General features: G+C 42.1%; 1 protein-coding gene across 1 annotated transcript in view; it reads right to left on the reverse strand.

Moving 5' to 3' along the window:
• LOC125636183 (uncharacterized) overlaps positions 1-23498 on the reverse strand; it is a 69223-nt gene that overhangs the window by 43201 nt on the left and 2524 nt on the right. The gene's annotated exons all lie outside the window — the stretch shown is intronic.

Raw genomic sequence — 23498 nt, forward strand, 5'->3', positions numbered from 1 at the left:
AAATAGTTAACGCATATTTTAAGGGACCATTCAAGGTGCAGTGGCCAGGTAACAGCCCTCTAATCATAGGGAGGAAAGAAAGGTGGGGGGGGACAGGGACGAGGAGGCAGCTAGGGGCAACTGCTATGAGCAAATGAAATTTCATGGTCAGATCATGACAGACCCAGCCCTTCTCGGCAACCACTCTAAGTCTGGAATTTCAGTAAGCTCTTGACACCACGCAGAATGGCCAATATGGTTTAAATTGTTATAGGCCCAAATTGTGGCCTCCTCATAGCCTAGACAATGCCACTCTCCCGCACTGTTAAACACTTTTCACAATTCTGTTCCATTCCTGTACCATCAACCTTATTGAAAAACATGCAGTTGAGTAGAAAGGAGCAGTTGGTACTTTGAGCCCATTCTTACTTTCCTTATGCATACAAAATACCCACTAATATTAAGCAGGAGCTGGTCCTTTGCTGCTTTTCACTTGGTTAGAGAGGGAAGGGGGTTAATCTTTATAGCCCCAATTCAGCAAAGCATTTCAAGCAAATGCTTAACTTTAAGTAAGTGAGTAAATTCATCCCTAGTCAGAAAAGCTCTCAAGTTGCATTGTAAACTTAAGCACATGCTTAAGAGTTTTGATGAACTGGGACCTATGTTTTTATTATCACCATTTGCTTAGTTTTTTATAATTAATTAGTAGTAGAAGTATCACTATAATTTCCCTTCTTATTTCTCCATCTCAGGCAATCAGAAAAGCATTGTTGTTTATCTTTGTTCCTAATTATAGCCAATAACTACCTTTCCACATTAAAAGCTACATAGTCTGTCATCATTTGGATCAAACTGTTGAGTCATGCATGCTCCATTTGATTTCTTCAGTGAAGAATGGTTAAAGGAGACTCCTATTTAACAGTCACGCAGTAGAAATATCAAGGAGAAAAGCAAGATGAAATTGTAGAATATACAGCAAACACGATAATGTCTGAGAAAGAGAGCTGACAAATCCTCAGTGCATTAACTGGAAGAAGTGACACTTTTTATCAGAGAAGGCCGATCCTGCACCTATAATAATGAATGACAGAACTCCTCTGTGCTTGCGTAAGAGCAAAAGCAGGACTTAAAAACATAGTTGCACTTAACCCACAAAGGCCTAATTTAGGACAGATAACAGAGAAGGGCAGATGAGATCATAGTGAACACTGAAACTAGAAGCCCATATTTGAACTCTGAAGAACTGAAAGAGAGGGTACTCTGTGCCTGGTTTTACCTTTGACTCTGAAATTCACTCCCCATCAGTGTGAAATTGAATCTGAGTCAATGACCTTCAGGGCTAGTTTTAAGGCCTATCTAATCACTCAGGCCTAGAACCTTGGCATCTGTTCTGGGCTGCTTTGCCCTGAAATGGCACAGAGCAGCTGGAGAGCTTTCAAAAAGAGGTAACTGAGGAGTCCCATGACACAGAGGAATCCTAAGTGATATAAAGTAGGCATAGCCTGTGGCAAATGGAGGTCAGCTGGCAGAGAGAAGCAGGCCCAATCAGAACCGTAAAGAGTAGTTCTTCAATCCCCCATTTACTGTTGTCTTCCCCCTCACCCTTCATCTATCATTGTCTATGATTTATCTAGCAAACTGTAAGGCCCTTGAGGCCAGGAACTTATCTTTTCACAAGGTTCACACCTCCCAAATACAGAAGAGTTTGGTTGTGAGCTGGAATTTAGCCTTTTTAAATTTAAGAAGGGACAGGGGACAAAAAACTGGCCATTAAACTAGTGCCTGCAATTCTGACTGAAGATGATTTTGGGGCATCATTCTGGGTGCCTAAAAACATGCATTGACCGTAAACAGCAGGCACCAAATTCAGTGTTCTGGTTGAGGCCATTTTGAAAATTTGGTCAAAGATGCCAACAGTTAACACGACCTACCTTTGTTGACTGCTAGACAGAACCAAGAATATATTCTATGTGTACAAGTGGAATGCTGTTTATTTGTGAAAGAAATTTAGTATAAGAAGGGCTTCAGGAAACATAAGAGTATTCTTCTAAAATGTATCTTGCCAGTTTCCAGGCAAGAAATTTTTTTAAATGGCTATTTGCAGTCCCCAGATACCTCTAGTATACACCAGCTGAATACTTAAAGGATGCAACTGCCTGGGTAAGCATAAATCAAGCTCTGAGGAAATGATTCATAAAACTGCAGCATCAGTTGCCTGAATGCTGTCACCATCAATCTACCCAAAGCATAACCTTGGTACTTCCATAGATGTTGGCCTATTGAGCGAGCTCAGCTCCTTAGGTTGACTGCACTGCCTGAGTATTGATGTCTTTATTACATTTCACCTTTCTCTATTTTCATGGTACAAATTAAATAGAAAGAGTCTGTACATTTGTGTGAATTATGACTCCAGGGCAGTGACACCAGTATTCCCATCCAGGACCAACTATGAGATCATGCTTTTTATTGCATGTTCTGTTTGCACAAACAATTGGAGTTCGTTCACTTTTGGAATAAGTGAAGAATGGTCTGGATCCTCAGGTGCACCCAGTAAGTGCTGAGCACAGCTAAGAGAGAAAAATGCAAAGGAGCTATTCACAATTCCCTGATCCTAGGGCAATTTTGGGTATGTCTACAGAGCAGTTGATTTAATTAATTGTGGTGTAGATGCTCGGGCTCTGGCTGGAGCTCAGGCTCTAGGAGCCTGTGAGGGGGAAGGGTCCCAGAGTTCAGGCTGCAGCCCGAGCTCAAATGTCTACACCGCAATTAAACAGCCTCTTAGTCCATATCCCACAAGCCCAACTCAGCTGGCATGGGACAGCTGCGGGTGTCTAACTGCAGTGTAGACATACCCTTTCCGCTGGCCCATACCCCGCATAGTTAAGGAACCATTATATTGACAGGAATTGCTGGAGCACAGTGCACCATATCCATTCCCGCTTCTGTTCTTGGTATGTCCCCACTTAGTGCAGCTTTCTAGTCCTCCTGTGCCGTTCTGGTGGCAGAGGGGGCCAAAACAAGTGCCAAGATCATGGCCCATAATATCTAGAAGGGGGCCCCTATGAAAAGATCATCTTGACCACTTGATTAACTGGTGCATATGAAGCTGAACACAGAAGTAAATTAGTGTAATATAATTTATTGTCTCTCCCTCTAGTTATTATAAATTAGTCCTGCTTTCTACTAAGGGCTCTGTAGAAGTGGAAAAAGGGCTCCGACTTTTGCATTTCTTGTTAGCTCCTGTTGTTTCTCTGCTTAGCTAACCTGTGTCTGTATGATGGAAAGAGTTTATCAATCCATCTAAGCACTCACCCTCACTCTTGGCTAGTAGCTCGTTCCTTTATGCTGTCACTCTCTTGTCATTATTCCTTGCGAGCCATAAATTGTACAGTCAGGTATAAAAAGTTACTGTACTATGGTAAAATTTAGGTCCAATCAAATGCAACTGTAGGTTAAAACGCATATATAAAAAATAAAATCTTCCTTAACCTAATTTTACAATTCATTGAGCTGATGGCCTTCCTCTGTTGTTGGACATCCCCAATCCTAAAATAAAGAAGATGGGAGAAAATATCATGATAAATCACTCACGCTCCCCTTTCCTTTGGGGGAAAAAGTCCTTCTGGAATTTCTCTTAGCCATTCCCATCAGCAAAATCTCCTAGACTGTATATATAAAGCTAAATTTACAAAGGGCATGGCCAGACTTACTGAGATAGGGAAGGGATTTATTGTTCTGTTCCGAAGTCTGTCTGGAAGGATTTGTCTGCTTTTTAAAACCCTGGAAGTTGGTACATAACAAATAATAATGATTTACACTTACATGGTGCTTTTTTATCCAAGTATCTCAAAGCTTTTTGCAAATCCTAAGCGTCAAAGCACTTCTCTAGGACTAAAAGATTGCCTATCGTTTTGCAGTTCTGTACTATGGCATAGAGATGTTAAGTGCCTTACTCAAGATCCTACACCAAGTAAAGGAAAGCCAATAATAGAACGGAAGAGTTTTGATTCCCAGTCCCATGCTACACCACACCCTCCTCCTGAGATTTAGATGTGCTGGGTTTTTCTTCCCCTTTCCAGAGGCATACTGGCTATTCCTTATTTCATACCATTGTTTTCTTTAGTCCTGATAAGTGTTGTTGCCTTCACTGGCTAACAGGGTATTATCACTTAACCTCACTGAAATCAGCTATTGATTGATCAATGCATGGCAGTTGAATGGAACAAGGTCAGCATATTCCCTCTCATATCTTGCACCTTTCACAATAGTATCTAGAATGATATGGATGGTGCAGCTATGATGCGGAGTTCAGCTGGAAGAGTGAAAACACAGTATCTCTGCGTATTGTTTACATCATCTGTGCCACAAATATCAAAGGTTTCAGAGTAACAGTTGTGTTAGTCTGTATTTGCAAAAAGAAAAGGAGTACTTGTGGCACCTTAGAGACTAACCAATTTATTTGAGCATATGCATCCGATGAAGTGAGCTGTAGCTCACAAAAGCTTATGCTCAAATAAATTGGTTAGTCTCTAAGGTGCCACAAGTACTCCTTTTCTTTTTACAAATATCAAAATTAAGTATATGTTTAAGTCAACCCCTCTAAGCTCCCCACATGCTGCAACCAAGCCCTTGCACATACAGATCACCATGATATTCTTAAGAGCACCGTACGGTTTAAAGTGTAGATTTCAAAATCAGTAATTGGGTCTGCTTTTAGGATCTGCCCCATGCTTTGCAATGCGGCAGCATATCCAGGAGTTTCTTTCCATCCTTAACATGTGTGAATGCTGAATTGCCAGAAAAAGATGCTACACAGTAAAGATCTAAGGAAATTTTTCTCTCAAATCTTGTTTCAGCTCCATCACTCTTGATTATTGGTGAGGGCCAAGTTATTCACAATGCCTCTGTGAACCAGTTACTCCTGGGGGAATTTTGCACCACTGCACATGTGCAGAATTTATGTCCCCCACAGATTTATTTGCTTCCCCATTGAAAAATGACTGACAGGGAAGCAAAGGGAAGCCATAAGAGCGGCCATGCAACCCTCCCTAGACATATGTTTTGAGGGCCCAGGAGAGCCGGCAGAGAGAGAAATTACTGTGGGGCAGGAGGAGGGACTGGGGAAGACCTGGTTGGTGGCTCCTACCCTGCACCGGGCTCAGCGGCTAGTCCCAGCTGGGCTGGGGAGGACAGGACTTCCTCTTCCCTTGCACAGCATCTGGGGTCGGGTCAGACTCACCCCCAGATTTCTCCCCCAGCTTAAGAAAGCTCTGCAAACTCCCCCCCTTGCTTCCTGCACCCATCACTCCTCAGCTGCAGGGGGAGGGATCCCTGTACAGGGAGCTGCTCCTCCATTCATCCAACCTCTGTGCATCCAGATCCCCTGTTACCCAGACTCTCCTGCCAAGCCTCACCCCGCTGCACTCAGAACCCACAATGAGCCCCACTCACCCTGCATCAGCAAGACAAGCCACCTGCACACAGATCTCCACTCCACTGAGCCCCAACCAGCTGCATCTGGACCCCCTCACTGAGCCCCCACACCCATACCCCCCTGCCAAGCTCTATCCTACCCACACCCAGACCCCCCATCCCTGCTGAGCCCCAACCACCTTCACCTGGATACCCCTGCAGAGTCCCATTACCGTTGCACCCAGAAGCCCCCAACAAGCCTCTGTGCATCCAGACCCGCCCTGCACCTGGATCCCCCACTGAGCCACCTGCACCCAGATTGCCCCACACAGAACCCTCTCAACCCACACCTGGATCCTCCCTCACTAAGATCCTGCTGTGCTGAGCCTGCCTGCCCACACCTGATGCACCTGGCACAGTGGGGCAGGACCCAGGGGTGTTTCTGGGGCAGGCCCAGTCCTCGCACTTTGTCAGGGTTGGGTGCAGCCTAATCGTTGAGTCCATGTCCCGGGAGGAGCTGCACAGTGATTTCCCACCTCTGTGCAGCCAGTGGCCTGTGCTCTCTAGTGCCACGCAGAACCCTCCACATTTATTTGACAAATAAAATTTGCAGAATTTTAAAATACTGTGCGCAGAATCTATTATTATTTTGGGGGGCAGATTTTTTTATTTTTTTGGTACAGAATAACCAGCAGATGCAGGGAGGGGAGGCGAGGAATATAGGAACATCACTTCTGCAGTGTCATTACTAACTTCCCCTGCAAAAGCCTCTCTGCAGGACTTAGGTTCAGTTATACGGAAAGCTGGAGGATGGCATCCTAACCCACCGGGATTTCTCACCTAGATAATAAATTCTGTCTGGACTGTGGAACCTCTCTGACAGGCGTTCCAGAAGCCATCACTGGGGAAGGAACCCACCGGAGCACAAGCTCAACAGAAAGCGTGTTCCTGGTATGTTGTCCGACAGGCAGGATAGGTGGCAGCACAGGCACACAGTGTGGGTGTTCCCAACCTCTGGCAGATCTAGACATATTCAGCTCCTCTCCTTTTTTGGTGTGTGTGGGGTGAACCCAGCCTTCATGCCCACAAAACAAGGTGAATGACACTGTGAGTGCAAACTTGAAGACTTCTTTCCTCATGGAAGGAGCGATATGTCACTGAAACAGTACAGGACGGTGCGTTCTCTAGTCCTTTGTGCTACTGGAGACACTGGTTCTCTCAAAGTAAATGGCGAGGAAGTAGAAGAAATTTAATCATGATGCTACTTCCTTATCTAACCCATTAAGTGCTTAGATTGTAAGGTGATGGGTGCTATAGAAAACTCTTAGACAGGTCAAACTGTCATACACCATTGCAAACAGCAAAAGCCTGGTCTAGACGAAAGCTCCAAAGAGCACACAAATAGGCACAGAGGATCTTGGAAAGGAAAGAAAATTAGGAGATTTACAATAATCTTATTTAAACACAAAGTGCCACCCCATCTGCAACAGGGATCAAATGACAGTTTACTATGAATTGAATAATCAAATATTAATTCTGTTTGCTTTCTGTCTCAGCTAAAGCTACTTTTAGAGAGAAAAAAAGAAAGAACTCCATAGCTGTCCAAAAGTAATATGCTGGTAACGAACATCAGCTCTCTTTCTTTCTTTCAAAAATGGAAAGCGTTATCCTGCTGAATTTTAACAAAATAGTCTAGATCATTAATCAAATATGTGTGTTCTTTACATGGGTTTTTCATTATACAACTATATGGCTAGGAAATCAAACACACTGAATGAGAATCCCCTGCCTAGACAACATCTGTTCCTTTCTTTTGACCATCTTCTTTCAAGGCGTTCTTCCGTAGCTAGGGCCAGTTGAGTCCTTGCCCGTTGAGTCCTTGCATATATGCCTCCCATTGCTATGTCCATACTGCATAATCTCTTCTGTTTACCTAAAGAATAGTTTTTTTAGATCATGTCTGAATATTGCAGAGGGACAAAGAGTTTGATGATTCTCGGACAGAAAGTTTCGGGGGGCAGGAGAATCTAAACAGTGAGATGCAAAAAATCTCAGGAGAATATAGAGAGGCTACAAACAAACATGTAAAAAACCCATTTGTTCTAACATTTATGCAATATTTGCTTTTTAAAATGTGCAAATAGTCTATCTATAAGGGAAGCCAAAACAGAATATTTCTGGACATTAAAAGGGGCACATTGGTCCTTATCCAAAACCAAACTGATAGCATTATCCCAAAACACTGACCAAAGGAACACACACTATATTATAGAGTACACTACATAAATATCTGAAATAACTGTCACTTGATGTCTCAGTGTAAAATTTTCTCACCAGTGAAAATGACGGTATGAGAGCAGCTCAGATATGTTTCTCCAAAGCATCTGCTACTACAGTTCCTGTCATAAATACAACTACCACAATACATGTAAGAGCCTCACTGCAAAACACACATTCCCTGGATGAGCAGGGGATTCACTGGAAAATTAGCAATGTTACAGTTTCAAGAGCACTAACAATGCATTATCGATATGGTGGATGGAATGGAACCCCGGATCACTAAATGTTTGCCTCACCAGCCCCCCACGTTCATATATTCTGCCTTCTAACCACCCTGCCTTCTGGGACTCCTTTATCTTCCTCCTCCAAGCACCTCTCAGACTCCCAGTTGGATCATTCCTCTCAGTTTGTCTCCCCTTATCGGCTCCAAAAACAGTCTCTGGACTTCTCACTTCTGCACTGGGCCTCCTCATACTGCCAAGCCTAAACCTCTAGAATCTCTCTCTAATGTATCCGCAGTTATGTTCCCTACCACTGGAATTCCTACCTAGATTTTCTTCGTTCGCCACAGGCTTCTTATGTGAAATCTAGACTGTGGTGGGTTGCACTCACCTTTGAGAGTGCCCCCCGGGGTCTGGGCATGGTGTTGCCATTCTCTTCAGCTCACAGCACCCCATACAGCTTTCAGCCTACCTCCGAGGATCTTCTGTGGCTCAGCCCTCTGGCTGGGTCACACAGTTCAACCCCCTTCCAGGGAACAACTAACTCAAACAGAATAAGCTCCTGGCCCTTCAAATAATTAAATCAGCAGGGTTCCTCCTGCAACAATTGTGGCCATCAGTAGGCCCTAACCTAGCCTCTTTGGCTGTGGCCTAGGAAGCATCTCTCTTCACTCCATGGGCCCCAGTCAGGCACTGCCTTGCTATCAGCAGACAGCTCCTTTTATTTTGGCCTGCAGGGCTTTGATTGGCTATTCCTGAGCCCCAGCCCTTCTAGTTGCTAGAGGACCAGATGTCAATGGTTCCCAAAATGGCTTCTCCCAAGATGCTTTTCTAGGCAAGCCTGAAGATCTAAAAGTACTTGCTGTTCTTTTCCTCTCAGAAATCTGTTTCCTGGGGCAGGGTATAGCAAAGCAGTGGGACCTCCAGCAGCGGGTCATGAAGACCTGGTACACCCTGTCCTATAGATTATAACATTGTTCTTTGTAGGAGACACCCAAACAGTCTTATGTGGGACTCAGGGCAGAACTCCATCCAAGGAGGAGTCCAAAAGCACTGAGAAAGTGATTCTCACAGCTTCTGAAGAGGGTGTGGGGTACATTTTGTTCCATTGCACTTTGGGGAAATGGAAGATAAGCTCCACAGGGAGCTATATTTCCATTTTCACTGCAATGGAAACCTAATGATTGCAAACAGGATGGGATCTGTGGACTTTCCTGCTGGATGCCTGGGACATTGCTCTATCTGGCAAGAGGTCTCAATGGAGATAGGTAAGGAGTAGATACAAAATGGGTTTTCAGGAAGGGTTGGGGCTAAAGGCTCACTCCTCCATTCCCTCAGCTCCAGGATTTGTGGAGTCATTTGGATTATTTATTCTTATTATTCATTTTATGTTGGGCACTCAACTCAAGGACACAGCATAAACATTTAGAGATTGATGCCACACAGAGAGGATGCAGATATTACAAGTATAAATGCAAAGTCAAGTGTAGGGCACAGGGCAACCAATTCCATAAATGAGAGCACCATCAAGTCAGCCCTATCTGTTCACAGGAGCATTTAGCTCATTATCATGAGGAGGACTGCAGTCAAGCCCTTGTCCGGCTATACTGAAAGAAGGACATGAGACACTGATATGGATTTAATCAGGCCACATCTTTAACACTAGAGGTCTGGGACTACCTGGCAGATAAAAGTGTACAGTGCAGGCAATTCCATGTTCATTCAAATAATAACCCAGGGCTTCCATCAGCTCCCTTTCATTTTCCATCCAGGTCCACCAGCCAACCCATGGCTTGGACCTTACCATCCACCCCTCCCCCATCATAGGAGAGTTAAGGTGGGCTAAAAGAAAGTGGGGTTGGGTCTCTGCTGTACCATTCATAGGTGCCCCATCTCCCCCCCCCCCACCCCAACACACTTGTTTCATTTCTTTAACCAGCACCTCCTTTACCAGGCCATTTATCTGGTCACTGGATGCCTTCCCCATGGAGTACCTGCACTGGACATCCACCCCACACTTACAAAATAAGTTGTGACATGCAGCCTAACCACTTTTTCTCCTCACCATAATAGGTCCTCCCTGATACCCGCTGTGGAGAAAGTGAAAAAACTACACTCCAGAAAGCCAATATGGTGGTGAGGGAAAAATTCCTTCCCAGCCCCCTCACAAACGAGTGTCTATGCCCACAGCAAGTCCTAACCTAACCTGATATTCACACCTTGGGATGAGGGAGGGTGGGTGCTGCCTTGCCTGCTGCGTGGAGAAAGGGCTTCCAACGCCAGGGCTTGCCCCTTTTAAAGCCTTTCCAGGCGGTGAGTGAGCACTGCAAAGCTGAGCATCACCCTCTTTTTTGCAGCAGTTTCTGACCTCCTCCCCCCGGCCCACTGTTTCAGGTGCAGTGTGGTCAATTTCCTTAGACTTGTCAATTCTCTCTCCTAGCCTTTTTCAACCTGCCTTCTTGAAAGGAAGTGGGTGTACAGAGGGCTTAAGATTTACTATACTTAGCATATAACCTCATGTGAATTCATTTGTGGCCTCCACTTGCACTTACACTGGAGTAAAACTGCCTTGCAAAGGCTTTAGTAGGAAGTGACAACTGTTTGAGAAAGATTGAAGCTGAGCAAAACTCCAGATACAAGAAACAGCTGCCACTAAATTGCTTATCTGATGCTGAATCAGCACTTTTGGAAGCAGTACATGCTCTCACTGATCAGCGCGGGTGGGGTTGTCTTCTGACACAGCAATTTAGCAGAAGCAGCAGAAGCTATTTTAATTTAGAGCAATTCAGTGGGTGAGTTTCCAAGTAATCTGAGGCTGATCAGCCACTCTTCCTTATGGCAACTAATTAAAAAACAACCAGCATAGGATCATATTTACTTAGAGCTATAAAGTATCCATCTCCAATAACTACATTTCAGATGTACATGATTAAACAGAAATCAAACTTCGCTATTCTTAATGCCCAGAGAAACCAGCCATCTGAACAAAACTGGGAAAGAGAAAATGACACAGAAAACCTGGTGAAAAGAGAGAGGCCAAAATGATCAAAAACATACAGGATTGAATGCTAGACAGGGATGACTCACTGTCTATTTTTTTTACAGACTAAGCCCCTACAGTTTCCTTGGCTGGTCTCCATCTGGTCATGCTGCAGTGTCATTTTTGCAGCAGTGCAACACATGATGTTTCCAATGCAAAGTGTTTTTTAGACACTCAATGTTACCCATCCTGCTTTTCATCTTTAAGGAAGTACGCCTTTCCTCTCCAGCCACCAGCCAGAAGGACTGCAATTCTCACACACTCCTTCCTGCTTCTACATACACATGGATTCTGTAGAAGTTTAAGGGAATAGATACCAGTGATGCTCAATTCACAGAACTATGCTGATAACACAATGGTCCAACTGTGAATATTTTTCAGGCTAAAGCAGTGCTGTCCATTGCAAGCACTTATCTACCTTATGACATTATCTGCAATAGAAATTCTGTAAGAGGGGGCTGGTAACATGCTAGAATTGCTTGCTCAGTAACGGGAAACAGATTTCAGTCTTCATTGCCCCACTGGTATGTTATAGTGGAGTTATTCTGAGGTCTCTCCTCTGATCACTAAGCAATCAAATAACCTCACCGTACCTGACAGAAAAGATAAGAATAGAAAAGACTACTGAAAATATGAGTTCCTGCCCTCAGATTAGTTCTATGAGTAACACGGCATTAGCATCCCAAGTATTAAGATAACAGTTTCCCCTCAGATAAAAAAGGAGGTTCCATAAAGATATTGATCCATCAGCCATAATTCCAAATCCCAGGTAGAAGTCTCCAGATTAAAAATTAGGTATAGAAATAAAGTAAAATTTTCATAGGTACCCAAGTCACTTAGGACCTAAACCACATTTTCAAAAGTGGCTTAGAAACTAATTGAAAGGCAATAGGACTTTGGTGCCTAAGTCACTTTTGAAAATAGAATATTAGGCAATTTGGAAAATTTTACCATAGGCCATTTGTCGATCTATGTTTATCTGATTTGTGTAGAGGGCCCTTTCGCTACAAAGTACTAGCACCTCCAAGTATATCTTGTGAAGGGAAAATAGGACTCAGTATGTATGTTTTACATAAACATGCACAGAATTATGGAATAGGATCTCCTTGACTGAAAAGTGAAAGCTGTTTTCTCAGACTCCAACAGAATCATTTCTAAGTGGTCCAATGTAACCTAATATTTTGCATTTAGAATTCAGCAATTTCATTGCAACAAAACACAATTTTCTGTGTAATAGCGTTGCAAATTATCTCTCACAAGACTTCACAGCTTTGCTGTCCATAACAGAATTGTAAGGTCAAATGAAAAAACGACAAAGGCAGAGAGAGAATTTACGAGATATATGTCAGACAAAACACATATTTTAGACTAGGATTTGAAAGGAGATGGAAAATCTGAGCAGTGAAAGGATACAGGATAGCTGCTCCAGATAACAAGAGCTGCAGGAGAGAAGGTTCTCATACCAACGGACACAAGCTTATGTGGCCAGCTCTTGGGAAATAGGAGAGGGAAGGAGTTAAAAGAGACAGAAGGCCTGTAGGATGGCCAGGCGTGAGTCTATGGAGGATTTTAAAATCAAAGAGGGCATTTTAGAACTGAAATGAATGAGCTGTCAGGTGAAGTTTTCTGAGCTTGCACTGAAAGTCTAAGTTGTCTGAGGTCACTCTTAATGTGATCATGCGTCTTTGCATGTCTGAGAAGGGCAAGGAGGAGGTGTTTTGCATCTTTTAGAAAGCCAGTCCCACCAAAGGCCATAGAAAAGGAAGATTCATGTACTAAACAAATCTAAATGTCATAGTATTTACATTATTTATGTTTTTATTTTTCATATGCATCCTTCTGCTGGTTATTTAATTAATATCTGTATATAATGTTGGGGTCAGAAAGAAACTTCCCCAGTGTGCAGATTATTCCACTGTAGAGTTTCTTGAACCATTCTGTGAAGCATCTGGCAATAGCTACTGCAGTGACAGGACATAGGCTAGATGGGCCATGGTCTGAGCCAGTATGGTAATTCCTATGTTCCTATAGTTGACACATGGAAAGCATGACATGGATATCTCTCCTCCCAAACCTGAAGAAAATCTCTGTTTTAAGAAGTGGCCCCCAATATGAAAACCATTAATCTAACAGTCTTTTCTTTTATTCTAATCTATTTTATGTTTTTAAAAATATTTCTGCTCCAGTAAAATGTCTCATATTTTACAGAAGCAATGACCACCTGCCTCGGTGGAAGAATATGGACCCAAAACAGAGCAAAAACTTACCTGCACCCAATACCTTTTCCTGCCACCCACCTGAGACAACTAAATGTAAGTCTGCACCTGCGGGAAAAGAGTCTTTTGTTCCAAAAATTAAGAAAGCTGCTTGGTGAACCTGAGCAACTCATAAGTGAGAGACAAACAAAGTGCAACATATGTGTTAAATGTAATAATGCACACCCCATATGGATGGAATAGCTAAGTTGCCCTCTGGTTTGAAAGAAATTGAACAGATTGCTTAGAAATATGTAAACCCCATTTCCGTAGTGCAAGGAAGCAAACTCCATCCAGATGGAGAACATAAAAAGTATCAACTGGCACATTTTACTCACAGAAGGTCTTTTCTCTACTGATCACTCAGTTTACAAGGGGGTTCTATTGTGGCCAGGTCCCCCGTGCAGACAGAGTGGTAAAGAGCACCATTTGTCATTCACTCATTCAAAACACAGCACATTTAAAGGCTTCCCCAATAAGGGATTGATATCACCTGAGAGGGGGGGAAAAAAGCCTTTCTCAATATGTCATCATCATCATGGCAAATACCAAAGGGACATAAGCCTCATTGCAGATGGAGCACCAGCTAGGTCCTTAAGGTGGTCTGGCTGGATATTCAGTTTATGTGCCACTGAAACTTTTGGCAACCATATGCACACTGGCTGTGTAGCAGCATCAGATGGTAAACATGCTTCAGAATTCATTGGTCTCCCATCCTTATGTGTCCATACCAAAAAAGCTTCCAAAACTGAACCAGTGCTGAGGGAGGTGGTTGCTGGGTTTGGCTTTGAATATCCCCATTCTTGATTGTGTCCAGCCACTACTATTGAGCAGCTGATGAAGATGATGAGAATCAAAAGCATCATTCTGGTGCTTTTCAGCCTTCCTCAGTTCCAGGTTTCACTTCCATACAACATAGTCGGTATAACCATGGTTCTATAGATCTGCAGCTTCATAGCAAGTTTAACGTCACAACGTCCCCACTGAGGCTGCTGAACGGCCCCAAACATGGTAACAGCTGCTGATACATGAGTGCTCACATCTTTCAATTATCCTCCAGCACTGCCTATGACACTGCCCAAGTATTTGACAATTGCCACTTGTTTGTTGTCCCACTGAGACAGGTTAACGCTGAGCTGGTTGTAATCTGGAGCTGGACACTGCTTAAGCGTAATGACTAAGGACTTAGTTTTATCTGGATTAATAACAAGACCATAACTGCTCCTTCTTGCCTGACCAAATTGGCCATCAGCAGCAGTGATTCACCAAATGGAGCCAATAAGACAATGTCATCGGTTCTCCAAGCAAATGGTGGTCAACTGAACACCATCCAAATGTGCATTTGTTTAAAAACTACAATCCTTACAGCTTCCCATTAACTCCAACGTTTGGTTGAGAGTTACATTTTCTTTGTGAATTGGGAGTCAATTCCAGAGCCTCTTGATGGTTCACAGTACAAGCCTTTCCAGCAGTGCTATTGCTTAATGAGTTTTTAAGAAAAACAAACCCTCAGTTTCAATAAGTCAAACCCTGGTGTCCTTGCTCAGGTGGCTTTACTACGTGTGACACTTCAATGGAAGCTTCCCTTAATAAGGAGACCGAATGCTTGGCCCAGTATGAATCCGTGACTGAGTTAAATCATTTAGGGGGAAGATTTTCAAAGGCAGAAAGGGCAGTTAGGCACCCAGCTCCCATGAAAAGTTAATGAGATCTGGGCACTTAGCTCCTCTGTAACATTTTTAATACTATAAAATTATTTCTCTGTAATTGAAGCCTGAAGAGGCATTTTCTTATGTTTATTAATATTTATCGCTTGTATTACTGAGTCAGATGGATGTCTCCTGGCTGTTTTTTTTTCTTGTAACATGGTTTTCTTTAGCCTGGAAACTTAATACTATGCAGGTCCAGCCTTTTAGATGAGAACTGCTATACAAGAACAGCTGTGGCTGAGTGACAGAATTAGACAAAATGCTTCCTGTCTGACTGGGCCATGTAACACAGCCCTTTACTTTCCATTACTCTTTGAGTTAAACTAGTGACATAGGGCTATGGGGCAGGGCCTAAATTGATACATAAGGACTACCGTTCTTCAAGGTGGTGGGTGCCCTCAAGTCCTTCAGCTTCAATAATTCTAAAATATCAGGGATCCCACTGTTTCAGGAAAGGAAGAGAAGCAAGAGTCAAGAAAGTGAAAATGAACAAAGCACCAATAACATTACTCACAGCTCTGGAGTCTACGTAAGAATGTTCAATCTAATAACAAAAGTGCTCAAACAGTGACACACTGGAACTGATACCCGTAAATTGTGCACGAGCTATGATTACTATGGTGTCCCACTACCACAGTATCATGGGTAAGCCCAACAGGCACACTGCACTTGGTTGCACAATATGCTCCTCCAAAAGGTCAGGAAACAAAGAGATTAAATGATAGAGAAGGGGAAGGTAGGGAGAAGGTATGGAGGATATTATGCATACCCAATGTAAAGCACATTGATGGAAATGGGATTCTTTGCACTGATATCAAGGGGCACTGCCTCAGTCTCCTGGTTATGTTATTCAGTTAAGTGATTTTGTGAGAATTAAAAGGAACAAGCCCCTAAGTTTCCAGGGGGTGTGAGGAGAGACAGAAAACAGAAGTATTATGGCCTTGGTTTAACAGAGAACATAGAAATAGGCACAATCTGATGTTTAGCATAGAATTCAAGTCTAGTTCTCCATGTCCAATATGTAAATTATATGGAGGAGATTATGTGACCTCTTTTCTGATTAGAGTTGGTTTGGGGAACAAAATCTGAATTTCTTTATATTCAAAAGGGTTAGTATCTACCATCAACACAAATTACCACTGCATAATAATAATAGTACAATTACTTTATTTACAAAGTGCCTCACTTCCAAGGCACGCAGGGAGTTGCACAAGCAATTTAAATATAGTCCTTTTAAAATAGAAAGGAAAGAGCTTCTCCCTCACTGGAGAATTTTGATATCTTTTTCATTTACTGCCATTATCTGAGGTGGCCAATTCTTTTATTCATGGCGGAGCAATTTATGAAACTGGAGGCTGTGTTTGTCAGTGTTATTATTCTCTGCTCAGCACCCAGCAGTCATTGCCATTGTGGACAGTCACGCTCATCCTCTGCAGACACATATTCTTCTGGTAATTTGTAGGAATAGGCGAGATTATTTTTATTCTGACTTCCCTCCCCCTGCCTAGGCGCCACCAAAGAAGTGTATCAACCAGCTTCATTCTCTTTTTAATAGCTGCTTATTCAATTAAGCAGCATGGGAATTAAGGGAATTAGGAGGAGGACACAAAGCAGGCCTATTGACCCCAATATGAAAAAAAAACATATGCTTAAACAGCCTCATAGAGAGAGGAAGGTACTTAACTACAGAAGGGATTTCACAACAGGTCAGGCTTAATCCTTCATGTATTTGACTATGTCCCTTTATACACTGTTCTTCTGCCTTCTGCAGCAGAGATATTTAATATTATGTAAGAGGAAATATGTACTCAGCTCTCAGATAAACAGTGAGTTTGTCTTCTCCTTGCTCATGGGCTCATGAGTATTAGTGCAGTTGTTAGACCTGACAGATGCCTATTGCCTGACCTGTATGTGCACATAATCTCTGACTTCCTGGACATGAAGAGAACCTCTCTCAGGTATGTATAATTGAAGGCCTCTACGTACATAAATGAGATTTTCCTTTGTATTTCACATAACTGTAAGACATTTACCAATCGGCACCTGAATACCTACAACAAAACCAATACAGCTCATTAGTGTCAAAATAAAGGCAGAAACATATGGTTAACGGGAACCAAAAGGACAAGGGCAAACCCATTAGTCCTCAGGCAAACCTCACAAAAGGAGCCAGTTCCCAAATAATAGAAAACATAGGGATGAAAAGCTGATAACAAATACAAACAACCAGAAAACGAGGGAAAAGGGATCATACCCAGGAGAGGAGGAGTGCAAGAGAACTGTAAAGATGGCAGAGATGTACAGAACTCAGCCACACAGCAGCCCCCTATTCAACACTTCTTCCTATACAGCAAATCATATAAGAGGAAAGAAAAATAGCAATAGCCCCAAGCAAAGCTCCAATCACAAAGAGACAGACAGCACTGGTGTCATCCAGCTGCTGCCCCACCTCTGGCTTTTTGAAGCCTGCTCACCAGAAGGGACTGCCTGCAACTAGCTGTAAGTGCAGGTGGGGGCTACTCAGAGATGTAGTCCTAAACCCAGAAATGGGAAAGCAGAGAGTTTAGGATAGTGGACAGCAATAAAAGCTAGCAAAGGTCCTGCCTTTCTTGTTGCTTTGCAGGTAGAGTGGCTGGTTGGAAACATGGGAGAAAGAATTTATTGTGGTTCTCAGGTTCTGAGAAGTATTACAAAAAAGTGAGAATGTGCTTACGGGGCTTCCCACCTGAAGCAGCTTTTACCAGCCAGTCATGAATGTGCTGCATCACATTGTGAGGCCTGGGCCTTTCAGATGCTCTTGCTATTGTCTAAAAAAAATTAGTAAAAACCCAAGGAAGGTGGAGGCATGACAATCTCTGTATTGTAATATAATTTTCAAGCAACAAGAGTAGGACTTCTGTCAGTCCCTCCATCCATGTTTTTATACCATGCCCATCACTACTGTGTTTGGGCACCTATTTCTGTTCTTGTGAGAACAGGAAACCAAGAGTCTTTGTTTGCTTTTATCTGTTGATGTTAAGCAGGGAATCACTTGTCCAAATCAGATGCATAGCCTACCACACAGGTGATCTAATCTGAGATAATTGATGATGCTGATTAATTGTTCCAAGTAATGAGTAGAAGGGAACATTTAATATATTGAGATTTGGGGGCAGTTTCATCCGTACACTGGCTGCTTTGAGCCATTTCTGTTTTAACCGACTGAGTAAGCCAGACTTACAGCTGATTTGCATCACCAGAGTGGCACAAAGTTGCTAAAACATAACGGTGAATCTGACCCATCATCTATCATATGATACTCTGGTTTGCCACTGGATTGTTATAAACTGTTTTGTCCAGAAGTTATAACTTTTTATCGCTTCAGCATTTGTTTTATAACCCTGAATTCTGTAAGGAGTGAACACATCATTTTGCTTGAATTATGGGGGTAGAAGGGTTAACAAAAGTCCTCTAGTGATTAACTATCTGAGTTTGGATTTTCCCAGGTAGATTTAATCCTGGACAGCAAAGGTGCAGAGTGTAAGGTATAAACACGTGGTAAAAAAAATAATGAGAAGGACACATGGACCCAGTCATTCATTACTGAGAATGCTGATTCATAGCTGCAAAAATACTCCTGTCTTGTGGAAGTAGAGAGGCCTAAGAGAGGAATGTCTAGCTATGTCCCTTGTTAGTTTGATTGGGTTTAAACATAGGTCTTCTAAGGCTATGTCTACACTACAAGCTAAGTGTGTGATTCCCAGCTCACATACACATACTCACCATAACTCTCATTGAGTTAAGGCTGGTCTTCACTATGGGGAGATCAACGCTGCTGCAATTGATGCAGCAGGGATGGATTTAGTGGGTCTAGTGAAGACCCGCTAAATCGACGGCAGAGCACTCTCCGGTCGACTCCGGTACCCTACCTCTCTGAGAAGAGTAAGGGAAGTTGACTGGAGAGCATCTCCCATCGATGCAGCGCAGTGAAGACACCCGGGTAAGTCCACCTAAACTACGTCGACTTCAGCTACATTATTCACGTAGCTGGAGTAGCATAACGTAGGTCGACTTACCCCCATAGTGAAGACAAGCCCATAGTGTGAGTATAAATAGCAGTGTAGCTGTGGTAGCACAGGCAGCAGCAGTGACAACACAGCTGGACAGTGCCGAGTATGTACCCACCAGCTTCAGGTGGGTTTGTACTTGGCATGGTTAAGCTGTGCCGCCATTGCCCATGTTATCATGGCTACACTATTTCTACTTGCACTAGCTCAAGGAGAGTTAGTGTGAGTATCAGTATGGGAGCTGGGAATCTCAGGGTTAGCTCAGAGGGTAGACATAGCCTAAAAGGCACTCGTTCTCTCCTCATGCCCCCCTTCTTTTTTCCCTTTGCATTTGCAAGTAGGAAAGGGGGCCACGCAAAGAGCTCTGCCCCTGGTGTTTATAACAAGCCTACACTTGTACTAGAAGGCAACAACCTTACACACAATGTACTTCACCATGAAAAGACATCCAGGATCAAGGCCGCAGAAAGGACAATGGTAATCTTCCTAGCACAATATTATGAGCCAGAGCTTCTGAAACAGTCAGTTTTCCATTCTAGCACCTTCTGTCATCCTATTTATTCCCCTGGAGAAGAAGTCTCAACAGAAATGGACTAAAATCAAAGCTACCAGCTGGCTGACCTGATGAGACTGTAGGTGTACAAAGAGAGGTAGGCGTTTCTTGATTTAATCAGGCCTTTAGCAAAAGGACTGCACTGTAGAAATCTTGCTGCACACTTCATCTGGCTTCAATAAGTGGCTTTAATGCTAGTCAGCTTAAGGCCTAAACGAAAAAGCTATCTCTAAGAAGAAATTAAGTCAGTGTCTTTCTACAGCAGGAGTGATGTCCACTAGATACATATGCTTTCTTAAGGACAGAAGAAATATGTTGTATGTACCTTAAATATAGGGGTCCAAATTCTCCTTGTACTTATACTGATGCTAATCAAGAGTAACCTCACTAACTCAGTTTCTTCACAGACCTGATGGACTCAGAGGAAGATTGACCCCTGGTTTTCTTATGCAAATTACATGATACAAAATGCAAGATATGCAGGACATGAGGACATAATATAGTCCTTAGTTATAGTGGACTTTAATATCCATTTTATTGGAACTCAAAATCTGCAAGTGAACCACAGTGGATGCTGGCATAACCCACCACTTCTGTAATGAAAGCCACGAGTTTTGCCAACTTATCTCCTTTCAAAGGTTCTCCAGATCCTCCCCCTTCCCTCGTGGAGATTCCTTGACTCCCAAAGGGCTACACAGACATGTGTGTTCCTTTGGGAATCTCTTGAATGTCCTGGAATTAATGACACTACAACTGGAACTTTATTATTTATGGGAAAGCTATTTCATGCCTTTTTTAGAGGTTTCTAAAATGTTATTGATAATCATTTCAATTTTCACTTTCAAACCTGTACACTAAGGAAGCCTGGAGTTGCAGGTGGTGAGGTATGAAAAATTGTGTGAATAATATTTTTAAAACAATTCTAAGATAGTTGTTTTGAAAAATATGTGGGATATGCAGAATGCATGATGGTGTGGTATATGGGTTTTATTGGCATTCTTTTACAATGACCTTCATAACTCATTTATGGCCTCTCAAGATAGTGTTGTGTCTTTTTAAATTCATAGCCAAAAAAAAAAAAAAAGAATTGGACAGGAAGGGAATAGGATAGGATTTAGGCATGAGCTTTTTAGTGAAACTGAGAGTCAAAGAGGGAGGAAGCATCTTTAGAGATATTATTGTTTTTCTTGTTCTAATAAAGTTTCTTGTTCAGTGTTGGAAGAAAGTGAATGCTTTTTTACCATTCTCACATGACAATGCTTATCAATACTTTATTCATCAGATCACTATATACTTCATATTATATTTATTCTCTATTGATTTTTTAAAAGAGTTTGCCCTTAAGATTAAATGCTTTGGCTTTAAGACTGGGAATCTCAAGTGTAAAAAATAATAAAATCTGGGCAAATATTGCAAAAATATGCTCATGAACACTCATTTCAAAAGGTACTATCAACCCTATTTATTTGTTTTCTGTGAACTTTTGCAAGAATTTGGGTGGGAAATGAAAGTCTTGTGACTCTGTCGGCAGCTTCATGCTAAAAGTGTTTGTGTGGCTGTCAAGTTTCCTTCCCCACTCTGAACTCTAGGATACAGATGTGGGGACCTGCATGAAAGACCCCCTAAGCTTATTCTTACCAGCTTAGATTAAAACTTCCCCAAGGTACAAACTATTTTACCTTTTGCTCTTGGACCTGTCCAATTCTTTTTTTTTTTTGGCTATGAATTTAAAAAGACACAACACTATCTTGAGAGGCCATAAATGAGTTATGAAGGTCATTGTAAAAGAATGCCAATAAAACCCATATACCACAAGTAAAGGGTATCTTACTGCGGGAGGACTGTCATAAGTATAAAGAGAAGGGTAAACACCTTTCTGTATTCAGAACTATAAAATCCCTCCGGCCAGAGGCAAAACCCTTTCACCTGTAAAGTAAAGGGTTGAGAAGCTAGGATAATCTCGCTGGCACCTGACCAAAATGCCCAATGAGGAGACAAGTTACTTTCAAAGCTGGAGTGGAGGGAAAACAAAGGGTCTGTCTGTGTGTGTGATGCTTTTGCCGGGAACAGAAAAGGAATGGAGTCTTAGAACTTAGTAAGTAATCTAGCTAGATATGCATTAGATTTCTGTTTTGTTTAAATGGCTGGTACAATAGCTGTGCTGAATGGGATGTATATTCCTGTTTTTGTGTCTTTTTGTAACTTAAGGTTTTGCCTAGAGGGAATCTCTATGTTTTGAATCTAATTACCCTGTAAAGTATTCACCATCCTGATTACAGAGGTGATTCTTTTACTTTTTCTTCAATTAAAATTCTTCTTTTAAGAACCTGATTGCTTTTTCATTGTTCTCAAGATCCAAGGGTTTGGGTCTGTGCTTGCCTATGCAAATTGGTGAGGATTTTTATCAAGTCTTCCCCAGGAAAGGGGGTGTAGTGCTTGGGGGGATATTTTGGGGGGGAAGACGTCTCCAAGTGGGCTCTTTCCCTGTTCTTTGTTTAACACGGTTGGTGGTGGCAAGACATAAAAAGACATAATCTTGCATTTGTTTAATTAATCCATTTGCTTTATTTGATAATTCTCTTTTACACTATAGTAGTGGTGTTCAAAGGAAATGTTTATCAGAATCTATTACACCATATATCCTGGTGCACATATGCAAAACATACTCCGGTAAGTAACCCTATTCACACAGGTATTCCCACGGATTATTCACAAATTTGGCCCCACCATCCCATTATAGGGCGTATCGTCTTATGTATTAACATGTTTAATATACCAGGGTTTGGCCTAAATTTATGAGTAAACATCCATCTCCTAGCTGATATCAGGAAGGCAAAGCTTCAATAAAAATGACTATTAATGTACTTTATCATTTTACCAGTACAAATATTGCCATTTTTTAAATATACATGTTTTTCATATTGGAAGCTTGTTAGCATTAAGCAAGGTAGTTTGACATTTTATTTACTATGTGTTTGTGTCTATAGAATTGTTGGCTAAGCTAAGAGATGCCATAGTGCTATTCTGACCATCAGCAGCAGGAGCCTGAGTTTTGGAGCGCCAAAGGGGATCTTATCTGTCTGGAGAGTATGCTGAGATATTGTTCTGCTTTTCCCTTGGGAACTGGTGTGTATTTATTATAGAAGGTGCCGAACAAGGATCAGTTTCATTATTGTCATGTGTAATTGCACCCTTACCGTCCCAAGCAAAAACCAGATGTTTCCCCATGAAAATACAGCCCTTGTACATATGCGTTAAAGCGTCCTCACAACAAGTCAATGCCATGCATTTCTGATCTTTAATGGGCAGAATAATGGGCAAAATAGTCACCTGCTGGGCCAAAAGAATGATCAACCAGCTCAGAAAGGAGGAGTACGTAACTGATACATGCCAAAATGGGTACTTCACTGATAAAAAAAATAAAAATCCTGTTTTAAAAAGTACAGAATGATGGTTCCTTTACATCTCCTGAACTGGCTACACAATAGAGAATTTCTGGGATTATACTGAATTATACTGGGAACTCAGTATAATCCAAGGCTCCAGTGGCTTTGGCATTTTTACCACCATGTTCATGGTTTAAGCTGCTAAAAAAATGGTAAACTGGTGACAGTACTGGTGGGAATGTTTTCCTAAAATTCACTTGTGCAGACATCTAATACAGTTTTATGTAATTTTAAAAGTTATTCCTTGTGAAATAAAGCTTTCCAAATGGTAATTAAAACTCTTAGAGCCACTCCACTGAATCACTTAATCCTTCTTCTTGAAGCACTATGACTACCCTGTATCGCCCTATATATCCTATATTGCCTTTTTAATCTCATCTATTCGCATGTCCATGTCAAACTCTGACTCTGAGAACCAACAGCCTCCATCACTGACTGATTTGTGGGGTTTTCTGCTTTTTTACATCTCTTCCAGGTGCTATCCACAACTAAGAATAGAGGACAAGAGAAAAACGCTACACTGCAGGGATGATACAACAGGCTAACCTTAATGTGTG

The sequence above is a fragment of the Caretta caretta genome, chromosome 4 (genome assembly GCF_965140235.1).
Source record: "Caretta caretta isolate rCarCar2 chromosome 4, rCarCar1.hap1, whole genome shotgun sequence".
Lineage (NCBI taxonomy): Eukaryota > Metazoa > Chordata > Testudines > Cheloniidae > Caretta > Caretta caretta.